Source organism: Melospiza melodia, chromosome Z (genome assembly GCF_035770615.1).
Source record: "Melospiza melodia melodia isolate bMelMel2 chromosome Z, bMelMel2.pri, whole genome shotgun sequence".
NCBI classification, from domain to species: Eukaryota; Metazoa; Chordata; class Aves; order Passeriformes; family Passerellidae; genus Melospiza; species Melospiza melodia.
In genome coordinates this window covers 63,509,404-63,529,304 of record NC_086226.1, presented here as the reverse complement: position 1 = coordinate 63,529,304, position 19,901 = coordinate 63,509,404, and the positions used below count along the sequence as shown (strand labels likewise).

Here is a 19,901-nt window from a genome sequence, read left to right as displayed (position 1 = left end):
TCCTCAGTTTAAGGAGAAAACTGAGCTCATCTATGCTCCACCCTGTTTCCACCCTGCCATGCTCAATTTCCTATACACAGGAGTAAAGAGCTCTTGTGCTCTAAGAAAAGTGTTTTTAACGAATTGCCAGCTCTAATCAGCCCCTCTGTCTTTAAGAAGTTTCCCAGGCTATCTCATCCACTAACCCTTTAAACATCTGGAAACTCACTCTTCCAAATTTTAGGGTCTGGAGTTTCTCTTTGCTGCCTCATATTCCTTGAGCTGCTGAACTCAACCAGGCAGTGCCTGCTGCTTCCAGCTGTACCCTCTTCAGTGAGCCCGCTGCACTGGCGAGTGCCTGGCCCAGGAACGTCGCGCCTCGGGCTGGCTTGCCTGATACCTGCACCCGAAGTTGTTCTCTACATACTCCAGGAGTCTCCTGGGTTTCTTGAAGCCAGCTGAGCTGCTTTCCCAGCAGAAGTCCAGGTGGTTGAAATTTTCCATCAGGATGAGAGCTTGCAAGCATGATGCTTCCTGTATCTGAAGCAAGAAGGCATTGTTGGTACCTCCCCCTGATCAGGTGGCCTGTAGTGGATCCCAGTCTTCAGGAGAGCCCTGGAATGATTTACACAGGAACATTTGGGAGTACAATGCAAGGATGGAGTAAGGGGAATGAATTGGGAATTCATAATTTTTTGTGACAGAGGGAAAAATATCAACTAGTGTGTACAATTTGATTAATAACTGCAGAAATTACTAGCCTGGCAGGAGAGTCTTTACCTGCTTCTAGAAAAAAGCAAAGAAGATTTTGGGCACCAGACTCCTTCATGGCAAGTTTTTCTGCAACCATATGTCTCAGCTACACTGTGGAGCAGCATTTAGCACAACAGTATGATCACAGGCAAACATCAAACACATGCACAAAGTTAGAACCTGGAATGTAAGGAAATGCCAAAATAAAGTACAGAATAGAAAAATCCTGAAGATATATATTTCCCTTCTTCCTTCTTCAGGGAACAATCCACTAACTGTAAATGCCTCTTTGAGGAGAGTTTGTATTAGATAAATAGCTCCCCAAAATTTGCAATTCCATCCAGAAGTACTTGTGTCAGTGTTTGACAAAGCATGACCAGTGGGGTGCCCTGTAATTCTGTCACTGAGCAGATGGGGAGATGAAGGATTGTTGCATGTTGTATTCCATACAGACAGCACACTGTACATCACAGAGGAACCCTCCCAGCTGAAGTTTGACTACTGCTGATGGAAAAATACTGATGAAGTAGAATGCAGCCTGTTGAAATGGTAGGCTTATATAATGGGATTTATTTTTAAAGAATTGAACTATTTTCAAACTTCTGGACTTTGCAGGATTAAAGAACATACATCTGTGTTCTTGCAAAAGAATGAAGTTGTATGAAAAAGAAGCAACTTACCTTTTTTCTGTTAAATCATAAAATCTTTTTATGGATAAATAAAATGTTTTATGATAGGCCTGGAATTATCTCCTTGTCCTGCTACAAATTATGATGGTGCTCTTAACTTCATGGTAATTTCTGTTGTGACCTTCAGTTTTACATTGAAGTATGTTAGTCGACATATTGAATTCCAAAAACCTTGGATTTCAATATGTAGACTTAACACTGTACTTCAAAATTCAGAAGTATTCTTGGATATCTTGTTTATCTAGTTATTTCAAAATTCCTTGTTTGGTAGAAGCACATTCCACATGTAACAGAGAAAGTGTTAACTTTCAAGGCAAAACAAAATTATGACAAAAATGGCTCTATTTGGTTTTGGGGATGCTATCTTCCAGATGCTTTTTCTGAGTGACTAGTTTGCTTGTGCACTTAAATTACTAGCAGAAATAAATATCCAGATGCTTAATTTGAATGTCTGTAACCAAAGAGCTGATTACCTTGAACAGTATGCTTATCTTCTTAAACTCATAAGCCAGTAGGCAACATGCTCCACATGCTAAAGGATAAAATATACTCTTCAGTCTAGCTCGATTTTTCACCTTCACTAAGAATTACTTGACTGTTACATGGTTTAGACCTCATTTATCTACTTAGTCATCCACAAATGCAGTTCTTATATGTGAGGTAGAAATAAGAATGCTAGAAGATTATCTTTAGTTGCCCTGAAGAGGTCCATTTTAGCTATGTAATGTCAGGCTGTCATTATATCTTCCTTGCATTTTACGTCCTTCGTGCTGGATACAGCTTCTTCCTGAACAAGAAGGAGAAAATAATCCCATTAGAAGTGAGTGTATTTGAGGGACAGAAAGGACTGGTTCAGTTTTTAGCAAGAGACTTCTGTTGCGGCACTCGGTTCATCTGTGAAAGTGATGTCAGCATGATCTTTCCCTTGACGAGAGTCCATTCCTGTGGCCTGAAGGAATGTTTCACCATCTGGGGGAGAAATGGTAGCAAGCATTTTACTTACTGAAGGATCTTTCTGGTAGAACAGATTTGGTATGTCCAAGTGTTCTGATGGTAACAACCCTTCTGAAACTTCCAAACTCCAAAAAAAAATCCATGTCAAATAGAAACATTGTAAAATACTCACACAAATACCCACTGACTGTTTTCACTTTGGGAAATAAATGGCAACAAAAAAAGTCATGTCTTGCTAGGATATTGGGAAATTCCCTTCCTCCCTTGCCTCTTCTTTCCTTCTTTCCTTCCCTCCTTCCTTCCCGCCTTCCTTGCCTCCTTCCTCACAAAGGCTTTAATTCCCACCCATTCTTCCACTCCCAGCCCAGTCCTGAAACCTAATAACCCATGGATATAATTCTCAATTTTACATTAATTCTATTATAGGCTTGACATCATGCATGTCTGGAACAGCAGTCCAGGAGGATCAAAGCTCTGGTCATTTGAACTCCACATGTTATTTCTCCTGTGGGTACTCACAGTGAAGGCTATATGAATAGAGGAAGCTTAGAATGCCGTTTCCCAAGATATTTTTCCAGTTTCCAGCCATTCTGGTTCAGGAACTTCTTTGTCAGAAAGCCATTTCTTTATATTTAGCAGCCCTCTTTTTCTCATCCAGAGCTTCTCTGTTCTCCTCTCCATGCCATGACAGTGCCTTGGATTTGCAGCATCTTGTGGCAAGGAGCTTCACAGGCCAGTTACTTGCTTGAAGAACAACCACATTCTTCTGTTTCTTCAGAGTTTTTCTCAGACTGTTTGAAACTCTTTGAAACTTGCTTTCTCCTTAGGTTCTGTGTAGGTCTTTTATTTAAAAAGACAGTGAGAAGCCATTCCTTCTCCTAGTCACTCCCAATTCTGAGGAGCTCCAGCAAGATGGAGCTGTTTCCCTGACTGGAAAGTTCCATTAATAGTTTTTTGTTAGCCAGGCTGTCCCATTCCCATCATTCTTGATGACCTACTTTCATGGCATCTCAATTACCCCAACAAACTGCACAGACATTTCATATAGTGCAAAAGGAGTCTAAATCCCATATAAACATGAATGTGTACCTATTCATGACAGGTGCTATCTGCTTACACACCGCACAAAATCCACTATTCTTCTCTTAGGTTACTCCTTCAGACTACTATTGCTGTAGGTGAATTCATAAACTTTATTCCACTGCTAGAAGATCTTTCCAAAGATCTTTGACTAGGATGCATTTTTTGATTCTATTTAAAATATGTTCACTACCTATAGCTGAGGATATATAAACTTTAAATATTTTTTTTATTCATTTTTTCCCCTAAGCATAGAGTGAATGGCAAGCTCTTGGCTTTTCACAGGAAAAAATGGCTTTTCAGTATTGCAGCCCATCTGTCTGCAAAAATGAGGTTGAATTCAATTGCAGTTGTAATCACAGACGGATTGAAAATAACAGTCCCTCCTCCTGATCCTTCTGGGAGAGCATTTACTAAATATCTCAATGCTGAAACTGTCCTTTTGATATCCCTCCTTATGGTTGCAGTTCTTGGTTGTAAGTGAGGATCCTCGAAATATTTAATTGGCTATTGGAGTGACCAGTACTTGTTTCTGTATGCAAAGCTTGTAATTGTGCTTTTCCCTCCTTTCCTCTGCATGTGCCTGTGTGTATGACTACAGCATTACATGTCAGCTAGTACAGCAGGCTACATGTTGGATTATGTTTCAAACAGCAAACAAGCTATAGCTGTGAAAGGATTTTGATTGTGCTGTCATGTCAGCTTTGCTCCAGTGACCTTTGATTCCAGAGCAAGTACTAAGGGTACAAAAAAAATTAAACCTGAACAAGTCTCTTCGTAGCAAATGATGCTTTCTGTTTGTCATCGCTGAGTTTCACTGAGGAAGCATGGGTTTACTGCATTGCTGACAGTGGAGTTCATACCAGTCTCTTCCAGTTGAAGCATGAAAGCCTGGGTTCTCTGTTTGGTAATGAAAGCTTTATATTTGGTCCTTGTGGTCCCTTGGGTCTCAAGGCTAGTGGAAATGGAATGAGGGAGGTTCATGACATGGTAATTCCACATCCTGCCATACTAAGTAGGTATTAAAAATCCAGGGCTTTTTTCCTCTTGCCCTGGGCTGGGGAAGGACATCACTAGTATTGTACAGTGAACACTCTGGTTCTGGATCTGATGACTCTGTAGATAATCACAAATGTGTTGAAATGCTCCCTGCTGTCTCTTGGAAGTCTTGGGAACGCAGTGGGCTCCAAGGTGGCTGGGAATGCCTGGATTGAGCAGCACTGCTAGTGAGAGCTTGGAAAGGAATGTGTTAGAGTACCTGCCTTGAATATGTCTCATCTGGGTTAATTCAACTACATTAGCTACTACTGTGAGCATGCATCTAGAGCAGGTACAGGAGAAGCTCTGCAGCTGCCAGAAATACTGTCCTGACATTTGACCACAGTTTTCTCTCCTCCTACCAACTGCTAATACTGCAGTGCTCAGATTCACAGCAAGGAGAGGTCAGTGCAAGCAATGCACCTGTGTGTGGATAATTCCTGAGTCTAGAGGACAGGTGACAGAAACATCAAACAGGACCAAATTCAGAGCTGCAGAATTTTCTATTCAAGGTAAGCTATTGCCAGAGTCTCATGTTATCTTCCAGTTAGTCCATTCTTAAGTCTGAATGATGCTATTTCTGGTTCCATTTTGGCAGTAATGACATATTAAGTCATATTTACATTCAATATAATCCACAGAGGATATACTGTGAAAAAAAAGAAAAAAAGGAAAAAGATAATTTGATACTCGTCTTTCTCTAGGTTAGAGACCCTGGTGTGATGTCTCTGTAACAAAATTAAGCTACCTGACAAACCACCCAAACTGCACATTTGTAAAACAATTGGTTTGGTAGTAATTCAGATGTGAATCTATGAATACAAAGGACCAATGTGCCTGAATATCTATTTGCCACAAGACAAAAACTGCTTTTTAACATGTTATGGGAAACAATCATTTTATACACCAAAAGAATATGGTTGTCCTTTCTTCATGGCTCTGAGAGATTCTGCTGCCCCTACCTTAAAATGCTTAGAGAGAGCAGGATATAGTCCCTCTTGATTGTGTGGGATTTGATGTTTGGGTATTTAGAACTATATATGTTACTTCCTGCCCTGCCTATACCACAGTGTAGTATCAAGTTTTGGGCTGCCCCCTCAGAGGCTCTTTCAAACTCTGACTTTTCTATTGCTCAGATAAGGCAACAGGTGTGGCTGTGGCTTGTAAAGAGAGCCTTGTGGAAGGCTGTTTTTTACACTTCTGCTGTACCTTCCATTCAGGAAAGAAGAGGGATAGAGTGTGTCTCGAGAACAGGCTTAGTAGACTTAAAAACCAATTGACAAGATTGCCCAAAGGAAAAAGAAGAGCTTGCTTGAGCTATAGCTGTTTGAGCAGCCCTGACCATCATCTGGAATATTTCCTCTGGAGCAAGGGAGAAGGTGATACTCATACAAGTAATGAATGCAGGGTGAATGCAGCTGTGTTGCTTACATAGTAAGCTTTCTCCATGTAAATCAGGATGAATTCAAAGAGTCAGAGGAACAGTCAGAACAACTCTTCCCTTGTCCTTTTCACTAGATAGGCATACATAAAAATATTTTTTTGCTTTAGTACTGTATTGTTACCTTTTCATTTATGTAATATTTCTCTGAGTTGAGGTTAATACAGAGTTGCGAACTCTTGAAATCTTGTTTCTGTCATCTTTTGTCCTTAAATGAGGATGCGAAATCTCAAATTAGGCAACAGTTTAAAGTCTTTCATAGAAAAGTTTTCAAAAACCATTTTATTGTGGTTCAAAACTGTTTCATGCCCTTCAATTTTCTTTTCACTCTCCTGAAGTAAAAAGTACAGAAATTACATCAATTATTTTTCTTGCTCAATTATCTCCTGTTCCCTTGAGCTTTTCTGAGTGATTCTATAGACTGAGGTAACTCCATACTATGCTGAAAAATGTGTGGATCAATAGCAGGCATGGCCTATATATTAAAAAGGGTGAAAGAAGGAGCTGCTGATGGAAGACTGAAAATAGAACAAGCACATCTTCTTCAGTCAAGGCTACAAGGTGACTTACAGGAGCTCTTTGCTTCTGGAGTGTTCATCAGCCCTGTGGGGCTTTTCTCTCCTGAAGGAAATTACTGTGAAATTCTGCAAGAAAATTTACCTAACTTCCTTTAGGAACATTTGTATTGACATCTGCATATTCAAAATGGATTGTGCAGTTCCCACAGATGGAAACTGAACAAAACACGAGGACATGAAAGAGGCACCAAGAGAAAAGCTGAAGTACAGGCTTCAGTAGATATGAAGTTAGATAGCTGGAGTGGCCTTAGGCTTGTCAATAAATGATGAAGCCTACTGGGGGAACTGTCTCACAAATCTGTTTCTGCCCAAGTAAAAAGAGCAGCCTTTGTTTTGAGAGTGGGACCCATAGGGGTCTTCAGGACCCAGAAGCACAAATGGAGTAGGAGAGAAGGCTTACCTATAAGGTAGGAACCAGTTCAACAGAAAGATACATGCCTCAGTTTGGAAATAGATGTTTCTCTTTCAGATATTTTAAGGAAATGGACTTTCTTAGTCTGAGAGATGGTTTTTCTGGTTGTTAGATTAGATTCACTGCTCACAGTCTATTGAGGCCATTTTTCTGTTGAGGTGTTCAAAGGCCTGCGTTGCAAACTGTGTATTGAGACCCTTGAAAAACATTTGCAGTCAGTGAAAAGAGTGTGAAGTCACCTTCACAGAGGGGAAGATAATGATGTGGAGTTCAGAGTTGTGTTAATCAACACTAAAGGCTAAACCAGAGTGTGGTGGGCATGAAAAGAGACAATAGCCACAGGGCAAATATGGGAGCTGTATTTCCCGAGTCCAGAGAGATAGGGGTTTACATTCTGACATTCTTTAGCTCCATGCTTATGAAGGCAACTTATTTATGGAAGTTTATGCAGAGCAAAGGTTTCATACTGAATCTGCATCTTGCCAGGACAAAGATTTTCAGGTTTGTAGGTGAGAAACAGCCACCACATAGTGACTAAACAATGACAGTTTTGAAAAGAACCTCACACATCTTACCTAATTATCATACTTGAAGTATGAACAACAGTTCAGTAGACCTTTCCTTTAAGTTATTTTTCTTGTTTTATTTTTATCCTCTATTTAAAAAAACACGTTTTCAACTTTGTCTGTTAGAATATAAAACAATGTAATACATTAATTACTGCTTTGCCATTGATTTTTCTTATTAGTATGTTTCAAATAAATCCCTAAATCTTAGACTGAAAGTGACTTCAGTTATTTTCTTCTCATGTCAGTTTTGGCATTTTATATCTCTTGAAAGCTTTGAACTTAAAAGGGACCAAGTACTCTAGCAGTACTTCTTCTCCTATTTTTGGGTACTTCTATTCATTTTTGCAGATTTCTAAAAATAATCCACTAAATGGTATTAAAAAAACATCCTCAATGATGTTAGGTGATGTCAAATCTGTTAATAAGCCTGTGGTGGTTACAATGCAAGTGATTTGATAAGTCACATCTCTGAAAGGATTTTTTTTTTAATTAAGGGAAAGTATGATGTTTTGGATAGTTTTTGTTCCTGAAGTCCTGGAGGCACACTTAGACATTTAGTCTTTAATTTTTTCTTCTGGATAGATTGGTCTGTTCCATCAGTGCTGCATCGTAGATGGAACTCCCACATAGAACTGAAATAACCCAAGCTGCAGGGAGAGGAGAGAGAGCTACTCTGGCTAGCAGATACAATGCTTGTGTGTGTGTGAGTGTGTATGTTGTGTTTCTGTCTGTGGGTGTATGAAGAAACCACTGAGAGCAACCTAAATTTAAAGAGTTCTTCCTGGTCACAATGTGTCTGCAATCACTGGTGTTGCTTCACTATGGAAGTTCCACAGCTTCTCATGAAAAGCCTGTCTCCTCCACTCACAGCCTGCCTACTGGCCCTCAGGCTTGAGAAAACATGACAGATCACTGACAGAAATTATGTTAACATTTTTTCAAAGAAAACTTTATTCTATTCAGTAAGATGGGACTTACAAGCTCCTGACCTGAGTAAAGGTGCATAACAAAGAATGTTTTTCTCTGGTATAGTGTCATCCCACTGAAATCAGTGTAGCTACCAAGAAGCACCACAGCACCAGTGTATTGCTACACTGCTGTTACCAAGAAGTATATTAAGAAAATAAGTGAAGGTGAAGTAATTATTTCTAAGGAGTTTCCTATCTTTCCTGTTATGTAAGTATTTTTACCAGCTAAGCTCATTAGAGCTATTTAAACTTCACTTGCTGCTATGTAGAAATTCCCAATGACATCTCACCATAAGAACTCAACTGCATGGTAAAAGCTCATAAAGATTCTTGGAAATTTGACTTCCTGGGTGAAGATATTGTGTTTCAGTGATGGTTTAGCTTATGGCTCATCCCAGTGCCCTTATGCAGTGTCATTTCTTTTGGTCAATATTTCAAGGAGACAAGCTGTCTTAGAAAATCTTCAGGAGCCCAGGAGAACGGTTTGCAATCTCCCAGCCAAGTCCCTGAGGAAGCAAATGAGGCAGCCATAATATCTTGCTAAGGTGTCTGGTCTTCCAGTTTATTTAATATTGTTTAGCTTGTTTGTTTGATTTTGTGGGTTTTGTTTTTTAATTAAAAAAAAAGGTTTTTTGCTCTTAGTACTACTTTAAAAATTCATCTGGCTCTGGTGCTAACATATTATTTTAAGGCATCTGGTAAGAAATCATGGAATAGTTTTTTGGAAGGTACCTTTAAAAGGTCATCTAGTTCACATCCTCCTCTACCCCTGCCCCAGGTATAACATGACTAATCTGGAACTTGGAAGTCCATATAGGAGCAGCATTTGCCCCTCCATGGCAACAGAGATAGGTGATTTGCTTCCTACCAGAAAGAGGTGTCATGTTCGTCTGAATTCCTAGGTCTCAGAGCTGTTTTCAGATAGGTTTGTGCTGGCTGCCAATTGAGAAACATTCTATGTAATGTACTAAACGTGTCACCAAATCTACTGTTATGGCATTGCTTCAATCTCTCTTAGCCTTTCTTTAAAGCAACAGGAAGTTTCCAGTCAGCAGGATTACTTTACAGACTGATGTTTCTGAATAGACTCATCATCCTTGTCAGTCAGAAACTGCGGAGAAGACCATCATTTTCCAAGGCAACAGAGAAGGTCTGGAATCTGTCACCAGGATGAATTTAGGAAATCTGTTAGAGCAGCAGAGATTTACACAGTTAGCATTTTTTTTTATTCAGCTGTTCTTTCTGTGCCAAAGTGAATAATTTCTCTGAAGCAGGGAAGCAGGACCAAAACAATCATAAATCACAAGCAAATACATACTGTGGTAAGCAGATCTGCTTTCAAGTTCTTTTTTTTTTTTTTTTTCCTGCTGGAATTTCAAGCTGCATGTGACTAATGCCAGAATGCTGCAGTGCAGGTGGGCTCCTGTGAACAAGATGCCTACATTCATTTCTCCATCAGTAGATATCAGGCAAGCAAGTCCAGAGGAGAATTCTCCTACTGAGGTGGGTGCTTCCACTTGGCTTGAAGAATCTCATCCCAAGATCCGTGACTAGCTGGAGTAGACCTCCATGAAGCAGAAGGGGAACCTGTTCAGAGATTATTTACTGCTACATCCTAGCTGGGTCATAGCAGTCAGGAGGACTAGCCAAGCATTTGCCAGGGATTATTGATCAAAACTGGAGCAGAAGGCACTGCATTTATGTTATACAGGGAGCTGTTCCTGCTTTATGGTGGTAGGGTTGCATGGAATGCTCTGAAAAAGCAATTGCACCCTTTCAGGTGTAGATCTGGCTCAAAATTGCCTGCATCCAGCAGCTTTACAATGCAAACAATGAAGATGAACACAATTCCTGAGAAGGAGAAATGGGAGAACCTCCCAAAGTTGCACGCAGCAGCTCTGGAGCAGAGGCAGTAACAGAAACTTATGTTATCTTAATTGCTGTAAATCTTCTTAATCTTAAGATGTTTCTTAGTCCCTTACCAAATAATAAAAGACACCACTCTGTCTTTTAGGGAAAAGATTTGTGTTGTAGTCCAAAAGAACAGTGCATGGATTGCTATTTTTGTGTAGGGCATCTGGAAATGTACTTATACAATGTGCCTGAAAGCAAGGCAGAGTGTGTTTTAGCTAGGGTTGCACACACTTTGCAGCAGAAGACTGTGGGCCTCCAGGTATCTTGGTGTAGTAATGATCCCTCCAAAAGCAGAGTCACATTTGCACTCTTCAGCTGGCTGCTCAGTCTGCTGCTCCAGAATCCCTCCCCATTATGTCTGCATCATTTTCATTTCTCTTCCTGTGCAAGCAGCCTGTACGCAGTGGGGGCACAGTGGTTGAATATTCTTTTAGTGCTGGATGCTGAAGACTGATGATTGCTTTTGTTTCCAGCTTTTTGCTTTTCTCTCTTGCCGCCTTGTAGCAGGATTTGACTGGCAGGAGGTGGTAAAAGGAGTCTCAGGAACCTGCCTGCTGTGTGCGTTGGTCTCAGGAACAGAGATGCCTCCTCCAGGCCCTCTTTGCACAGCTGCAGGATTTTGAAGACTCACAACCTAGTGCTCTTCTGCAGTGGGCACAGGCAACAGTGTGGAATGGGGGAGAGTGCTCCATCACAGTGCCTGTTTAGTGAAGTATCTGTGTGAAGTATGTGTGAGAGAAAGCCTGAGTTCTGTCTGTGGAGGGATCTGAGACAGCAGCGTGGTGAGCTGCATTTTTCTGATGATGTGTCCCTAGCCCAAGGCATTTTTCTGGGTCAGGCTGACCCAGACGCATTGACACTGCTAACACTGACCTTTGCGTGTGCGTCATCAGGTGTTTCCTTGTATGACAAGTTTGTAGTTACGGGTGTGCTACTTAAACACATATCCACACCAAAGTAACACCTTGTATAACAAAACTGGAATATAAATGATGTATTAAAATTCTATTCTTTGATCCAGTTGTCTGTTTTCATCTTCAACAGGACTTGCTTATGTGAACTCATGACATTTCCAATCTGTTTCCAATCAATGCAATTATTGCTTTTATGAGTGACTGAAGCATAGCTTATCCTAACAGCCTGTGTGTCTTCAAAGGCAGTGGCAGAAGTGCTTCACCATGGTTTCAGTTGCAGAATGATGCAGTCAGATGAAAATAAAACCCATGCAGAATGTGAAATGGGTTTACAAATGAAACTAAGTTTCTTTCTTCTGCAAAGCCTCACCCTACCCAAGGTTATCAGAAGTAGCTGATAACCTTCCCGCAGCTTCTGTCTTTGCACATTTGTGTTGTATGTTTGTGTCAATCACCTCATAATGTACCACCATCTTGTAGTTATCAGCATGAAATGGCGTCATCTTACCATATTTATGGATATTTGGCATACACTCGTGTATCAGAAAATAATTGTTCATGCTGGCTGGTAGGCTTCATGAAAGGTCACAGAGCAGAAGGAGAATGAAAGAGTCCATCACAGAATACCAGAAGAATGTATTTCAGCTAGGAAGTGTGTGGTTTTTTGTTGTTTTTTCTTTTTTTTCCTGTTTGTTTTGTTTGTTTTGTTTTTCTTTTTTACATCAGAGGAGTTTCGCAAGCTAATGAATGAACTGAAGTGAATATCTTATTCCTCAGAGATATAAACTATACTGAATCAAAAGTGCATGGCACAGTATGAGATAAGAAGAATGCTTACTCTGATGCATACAAATCAGATAGAAATGACAGGCCATCAAGAGTGTTTGACATCTTTCAGAAACTGATTATAAAATGCAGTACCTGCTTCAGCCTGGAAAAACACCTATAGGATCATTTTCAATTACAGATATGTATTAGCCCAGTGCTGGCTTCTTGTTTGTCATGAAATGGAAATTGTGATTGGTAAATAAAAACCTCAACAACAAATGACAAGCAAAGTGCTAGATCCTGCTGTTCAGTCACAACAGCCCCATGCAGTCCTACAGGTTGGGGCAGAGTGTCTGGAAAGCTGCCCAGCAGGGAAGGACCTGGGGCTGCTCATTGATGGCAGCTGGACATGAGCCAGCAGTGTGCCCTGGGGGCCAAGAAGGCCAAGGGCTCCTGGCCTGTGTCAGGAACAGTGTGGCCAGCAGGGGAGGGAGGTCATTCTGCCCCTGTACTTGGCACCGGTGAGGGCACACCCTGAGTGCTGTGTCCAGCCCTGGGCCCCTCACTACAGGAATGACATTGAGGTCCAGGGAATGGCAAGAGAGGTGGTGAAGGGTCTGGAGCTCAAGTCCTGTGAGAAGAAGCTGAGGAAGATGAGAGTGTTCAGCCTGGAGAAAAGGAGACTGACTTATCACTTAAAACCTGAAAGGAGGTTTTAGCCACCTGGGTGTTGGTCTCTTCTCCCATGTAGCAAGGGACAGGACAAGAGGAAATGGCCTCAAGTTGTTCCAGTGGAGGTTTTGCTTGGATATGTGGAAAAATTTTCCCAGCAGAAGGGTTCGCAAACTTTGGAACAGACTGTAACAATAGTAGAGTCAGCATCTCTGGAGGCATTTAAAATACATGGATTTAAAATACATGGAATACATTTTGCCACGTGGATGTGGCATTTACAGACATGGTTGGTGGTGGAATTCACAGTCTTAGGTTAGAAGTTGGAGTTGATGATCTTAAAGATCTTTTCCAACCTACATGATCCTATGATTCCATGAAAAATAAGAGAGCTCCAAAGGTCCAGGATATTGGACTAGAGGTCTAATATCAGATGAAATGAATGTCACCTGACAATTATGTCTCCATATAAGTTTAATGGGGAACTTTATTGTTTTATTGTTTTAGTTAAAGTTGTGTTAAAAGAACATGATGCCATTGCAAAGAAACAAATAATATACTAAGTGAAGAATTCACTTACAAATATGAATTGCTATTTGTAAGCTAGAAGGAGACAATAGGAAAGGAATTTATCCATTTGTTGCACAAATGTGCAGGTACCAGGAGATTGATGTTGATCTGTGTGCAAGTACTGTACTGTCCTATGTAGCTAGAGAGGAGCTGTCACTGTGCAGAGATGGAGATTGCAGAAATAAAAATGTAGTGACTAAGATTTTAGCTAAAAAATTATTTTAATGAAGCTGACAGGGTCTTGCTTTAAAAACGTACTTTCCATTATCTACCAAAGAAGACTGTTCAGCAGCTTGTAAGATAAGAAAAACCGTTTTCTGTTGAAGTGGCTATCTACCTCATTCACTTTTTGTCTTCAATACTCATCTACCGAGTGAATTATATGTTATAACCTATATATAATAATATAGGCCTCAGAGAATGTGGAAAAAAAATTCTAGAAAATTCAAAGTGTCTCCATTTGGCTTTGTGCCAAGCTGGCAAAAGGCCCTTCAACATCAGCTTTTAAAGTCTGCCTCGATGTCTGCAAGGGAAATGACACATTACCATAGTGATGATGTTTCAAAATAGTTGGTGTTCTAAATACCTCCAAATATCCTTAAATATCTCATGTACCTTTAGAGTTTTTTCAGTTTACCAGTTTGTTTCCCTGTAAGAAAAACTGTTTTGTTTTGCAATACATTTTGTCTAGGGAGTAGAGGGAGAAAGACTGAAGTGAAATACCAGAGGCACAGAAAGTTGAGTCTGGGGAAGGGGAATGGGAATGGCTGAAGTAAAAGTCCCTAGTAGGCATCTATTTTTCAGTAGTGTTAATTATAAACAAAGTGAACTGAAGCCTTGAGTGCTCCTTTTCCACTCCTTCCTCTTACCCATTTGTGTTTCTGCCACTACCTAACTTGCACAGGACATGTGACCCATGGCTCATCACTTGACATGTCTAAATGAACCTCTTGTAATCCTCCTAGTGTCTTTCCCATGATATCAAAGGAAAGGTAATGCTGAAGAAAATAGGCTTCTCACTGACTTAGAAATAAGCATCAACTCATAGCTTGTCCCAGGAAGCACAAATGCACACAAATGCATCCTATCTCAGTTGTTAAGATTTGTGATGAGTGGATCAGGAAAAGTAAGGAGAGAGAGATATCTCTGTCTACTCTGAACTTTGAATTTCATAGAGAATTTCTTAATTTAATAAAATGTTAATGGTCCTTATCAGAGATCCCCACATTACCAAAAAGACCAGAAAATAGCATTCTCCAAGATACTATGATTTCTCAAATGAGCTCCTCAACTGAACTTGGCTTTAGTTCTTTGTTTACATAAGGAATCACTAATCCATTTTGTTAGGTGTATTAGTTTTAGTTAATTGAGAAATTATGATGGTTTCTTTAGAGCTATTCAGTAAATATTTAAACATGGGGTTTTTTGGTTCATGAAAGTACCACTTTTGAATGTTACACAATACTTCCTGGAGGGCTGTTTCACTTTTATTGAAACTGTAGCATGAGGAAGTCAGATGTTTTGGTTGTTTTTTCCAGACATAAGCTTTATATCATAGCCTTGATGATCTTCCCTGATATCAATAAAATGTGCTTAGTTCTGATTCTGAAGTGATTCTGCAAAACTGAGTGACCCATTCCTGCTCCAGAACAGTGCTCTGTGATTAACTCCTTATGTTTGGATGATGTCATAAAGAGACGTGCTGTGATTTAGAGACTCTGAGGAATCTGTTGTCCTGTCTGTTCAATCTAAATATGGCTCAGCCACAAATAGTACTTCCAAAATAAAAAAAAAAAAAAACCAACCCTGTAAAATTCTCTCAGGGCATGCCTATTTCAGGTAAATCTCTTGCTGTTTCCTGTGAAACCTGTGTTTAAGAGGTAGAACTTTTGCACCATTCTCTGATCTAAGCATACACACATGTGTAGACTTTGAAGCACAGGTTTGGGTACTACTGGTCTACAATATGAAGTGAGATTTTTGCAGAGGAAAAGCTTTTGATTTCACGTAATTATCTGAAACAATGCTGTGTGCAAATTTCCATCATTCTTTAATTAATTAAGGAGGCCTAAGATGTTCCTATTTCTCTGGAAGTCATCCTTAGTAATCCTAATCATGTTGTTTTCCCAACACACAACTTTGCCTGCCATATTTAGGACAGTTATTTTTTTAATCAAGTGGCAAATTCAACTTCACTATTGCAAGTTGATTTGTGGGTTTACATTTTCTTCATGAAAGCTGGATTGATATCAGTCAGCTGTTGACATGGGTTAGCTCATGGTTGGTGGTGCTTCTGTAACAAGTCTGGCAGTTAAGAATTTACTTTTCTTCAGATACAGGATATGTTTGGGCATGTACTCTTCACATGTTTGGGCATGTACGCCTTCACCATTTAGGGCATGTGTCTTCTCTTTATCCATGTAACCAGGTGTCCTGGTTTAGGACAAATTAGGGGAAATCTCCAAAAGGGAGCCCCCCAAAAAACAAACCTCCAACCACCCCTCCCCCAATACCAGGTTCGGGAAGGAATTTCTCAGAGGAGCAAAGTGGAAAACAAAACCTATTTATTGACAAGTAACAAAAGAACACTCCCCAACACAAGAAAAGAAAAGACACCAGGCAGTGTTGTGGAGGGCGCTGAGCTTCTCTCGCAGACTCCGGGGGTGGTCCTGGACGTCTTAGATCAGGTCCGGAGCCGGTCCAGTATCTTCAGGGGAGGGTAAGAAAGAGGGAACAAAAGAAAAGATAAAAACAGCGCAGAAAGCAAAAGCAGCAAAAAACTATCAGCTAGGGGCTGAGGCAGGAGCAAGCAAGCAGCGGCTAGCCAAGCCAAGCCGCCAGAAGCCAAAAGCAAAAAAGCCTGGTCACACACTCACTCCTCCCTCCCCGCCCCGCCGTGGCACGATGGCCGGGGCGGAGGGTGGGGGAAGAGAGAAAAGGCACAGCTGCCAGACACAACACACGATATTGGGATAAAGGCTGTCACCCCACGACACCAGGCTTGATCCTGCTGCTGCCCTCCAGATGTAATTCAAAACACTTACTTACGAGGTCTCACAGAGCCACACACTGAAGCTGTTGCTCCATCTGCAAGGGTTGTCTAGTCCAACCTTTTTCTTGTACAGGGTTACCTACAGCAGGTTGCTTAAGGCTGTGGCTCATGAATTTTTAAATATCTCCACAGATGGAGACTCCACAGTGACTTTCTGCAACTAAATTTGTTTTTTTAATGTTTAAATTGTATTTTCTGTACTTAAGTTTGTACACATTATCTTTTCTCCTGTCACTGGGTACCTGTCTGTCTCCTTCATATTAATTCTGTTGTTTACACATACCCTTGCAACCCCTTGAACCTTCTCTTCTCCAGGCTAAGCAGTCCCTGCTCTCTCAGGCTCTTCTTGTATCAAAGGTCCTTGAGCATCCTAAATGTCTTCATGGCTGTCTCATTTCTTTGCTTTCTCATTCCAGTGGCTCCATCTCTCTTTTGTATCTTGAAGCCCAGAACTGCGCGTATAACTCCAAATTTGGTCACAACAAGGCTGAGTAGATGGGAAGAATCCTTCCACCTCTTGTCAACAGTGCTCCTAATGCAGCCCAGAGGACCGTTAACCTTCTCTGCTGCAAGGACACATTGTGAGCTTGTGTTGTCCACCATAACCCCAAAGCTTTCACTGTAAAACTGCTTTCCAGACAGATGGTTTGCTTTTCTGCTGTTTTGCTGGGGAATGTCTCCCACAGGCACCTGAACAACCATATTAATATTTTTCAGATGCATAATGATGATTTAACGCAGCAAAACTCACACAAATGCGTACATCATGTTTTAACCCGAACCAGCAACCAAGTGCCATGCAACTGCTCACTCACCTCTCCACCAGCTAGAAACTTGTAGGTTTGAGATAAAGGCAACAGGGAAAGCAAATGCCATGCATGCAAGCAATGCAAAACAAGGAATTAATTCACTGGTTCCTATGAGCAGGCAGGTGTTTTGCATCTCCAGGACAGCAAGGCCCCCTCATGCCTCACAGTGACTTGGGAAGACAAATAACATCACTCAAATGTTCCCTCCTCCCTCCTTCTTGCACCCAACTTTAAATACTGTTCTGGAATATCCCTTTGATCAGTTTGGGTGACCTGTCCCCTCACAGTTTTTCATTCACCCCCAGCTTCCTCACCAGTATGGCAGTACAAAAAGCAGAAGAGGCCTTGTCTCTGTGTAAGCCCTGCTGGACGATAACAAAAATGTGTCTATCATCACTGTATCCAGCAGAAATCCAAAATGCAACCTGTAAGTAGTTCTCTATGAAGAAAATTAACTCCATCTTGGCCAAAACCAGCACATCATATCTGAGTGCACCTGTAGTATTTGGTTTACCACCTGTTTGTTTAGCTACTTGGCCTATATGGACTAAGGGAATTACTATTACTTTGAAAGAACTGCCATGCTGCTTCTTTTCACACGCTTCTGGGATTTTTTCCATATAGAAGTTTTTTGTTCTTTGAGGGCAGGTCCCTGTTTGTAGCCAGAAAGTTGACAGTTGGCAAACGTTGTCCTGCAGCTTTAGCCGTTTCTGTTTCCTTTCTGTAGTCTTATCAAAAGATGTTAGAAATAGTGTTGATTGAAACACCATACTGATTGATGAATAGTGTGGCAGTGTCTCTTTGACACAACTTCTCTTTGTGTCAAGGTATATGTCATGAGTGGGGTGGGAAAGACAAAAAGAAAAAATAAAGACAAAACCTCCCAGGTTTATCATAGGAACAGATTCAGTAAGTGTGTCCATCCTCTGTTTCCTTGGAAGCTTCAAAAGCGGACAGAACAATTGCTCCTTCCTTTTGCTTGTGCCCATAACTGGTGCATCTCAGTTGCACGTAGATGAATTGTCTGGAATCTTTGCTGCTGAACTGCTAAAAACATAAGCTGTTATCCAGGGAATGTTAACAACAAAGTCTACAGTTTAGGATGAAGAACAAAAGAGATGGAAAAAAAGCTTTTCTAAAAGTAACACAAGAGTCCTTAGTTAAAATGAAGTGTAAAATTTTGGTTCTCATAATACATTGCCTTCTAATTAGTTAACAGTGTAGCATTTTGAACACTTAGAAGGTGACTTTGAAATCAGAGATGAATTAAAAGCATCTATGAGGATCCTAATCCATTCTTGTTCTTCTAAGTGTCTTGTACGCTGAATGGCTGCAGAGCAAAATGCCTTATGTATTTAAAAGCTTGGTCTTGCCTAAGAAATAAAAAATAGTTATGCAATTTTACTTCTTATGTGATGAGCTGAGCTGACATTACAGCTTAATGATAGTCTAGAAGTAGTGCTTAGAATGGAAAAAAAAGAATCTCTTTTGCTGAATTCTGTTTCCTAAGTAACTGGAGTTTTATGCTGTCTGAGTAGCTCTAAGTGGAGGGAAGCTAAAAAGGGATAAACTCGATAGATTATTGAACCCAAATCAGTTTGAAGATCAGTGGAGAAATCATTTGAAGGGAACCCAGAAGTTAAAGGTGTCAGTGAGATTTGTGATCATTGGTGTTTGCACAAAAAGGCTGCTTAGAGAGATTCCTGTAGTAGGCATATGTGACACAACTAGGCCATATTTCCTTTTTGCTTGCTGTGAAGTTTTAGCTTACTTGCAATTTCAGTTAGCCTTCCTTGCACTACAGAAAAGAAATTGCCAGATGGTCTGGGTAAATTTTCCATCAATATGCAAGAGTTTCTGTATTACTCTGATCCTGCAATGAAGGATGCAAAATGGTGGTAGAGGAAGGCTGACAGTAGACAGGGACCATGAATATTCCAGGTGGGGTTTGTCTGGGGTCCCTAGGTGCCTTTTTGTTTTAATCCACAGATTTCCTAGCAATGGAAGCATCAAGAGGTGTGTGGTTAGGCAGCTGAATACAGACATTCATGTTTACTGTTGTTATTTCCCACCTGGCAAAACCCCCCAACCCTGTGTATTACAACCAGATCTTGTAGGGCTTAAAATTACCAGTTTCCCCATGCTTCTCTGAAGGAGATGTAAAGGGGACATTTCTCTGTGACATTTTGGGGGATTGGAGGATTATTTTTGATTCAGGGTTGCTTTCAGCTTAGGGTTCTGGGAAAACATTTAACTTGGAAACAAAGTGTGGAGAAAAAAGGCATCTGCTTACCTCTTTACAACTTCCTTAGTGGTTATTAGAAGCAATAGTTGGTATGGCAAGTGCCATCACTACGGCAATTCAGGAGGAATCATTGTGACAGGCTGCAGACGTTTTTTCCCTTCAGGATCAAGGTTTCACAATCACTGTCCCAAGAACTGATGTGGAAAGCAAGAGCAATCACAGTCCTTCAGCAGTGTTGACAAACCAAGAGTAATTTATAAGGGTAATGTATAAAGGATTGTGAGAACCTCTTTCCTTCACTAAGCCTTTCATGAAACCACCAATTACTTGGCAGGTCTTCGATAGTGTCTCCTTCCAGCCCAAGCCTTTGTGAAGGCCAGAAATCTTTGCTTTATGGAAGACAAGAGATGCTGAATGTGTGTAATTGTGACTATGTGTAAGAACAAGGCTATCTCAGATTAAATCAGTTAAATCTCAGCCAGCAATGAGCCAATAT

General features: G+C 40.6%; 1 protein-coding gene across 1 annotated transcript in view; it reads left to right on the top strand.

The window, feature by feature from the left end:
* Positions 1–19,901, top strand: part of CPLX1 (complexin 1) — a 102,763-nt gene that overhangs the window by 44,922 nt on the left and 37,940 nt on the right. The window lies entirely within an intron of this gene.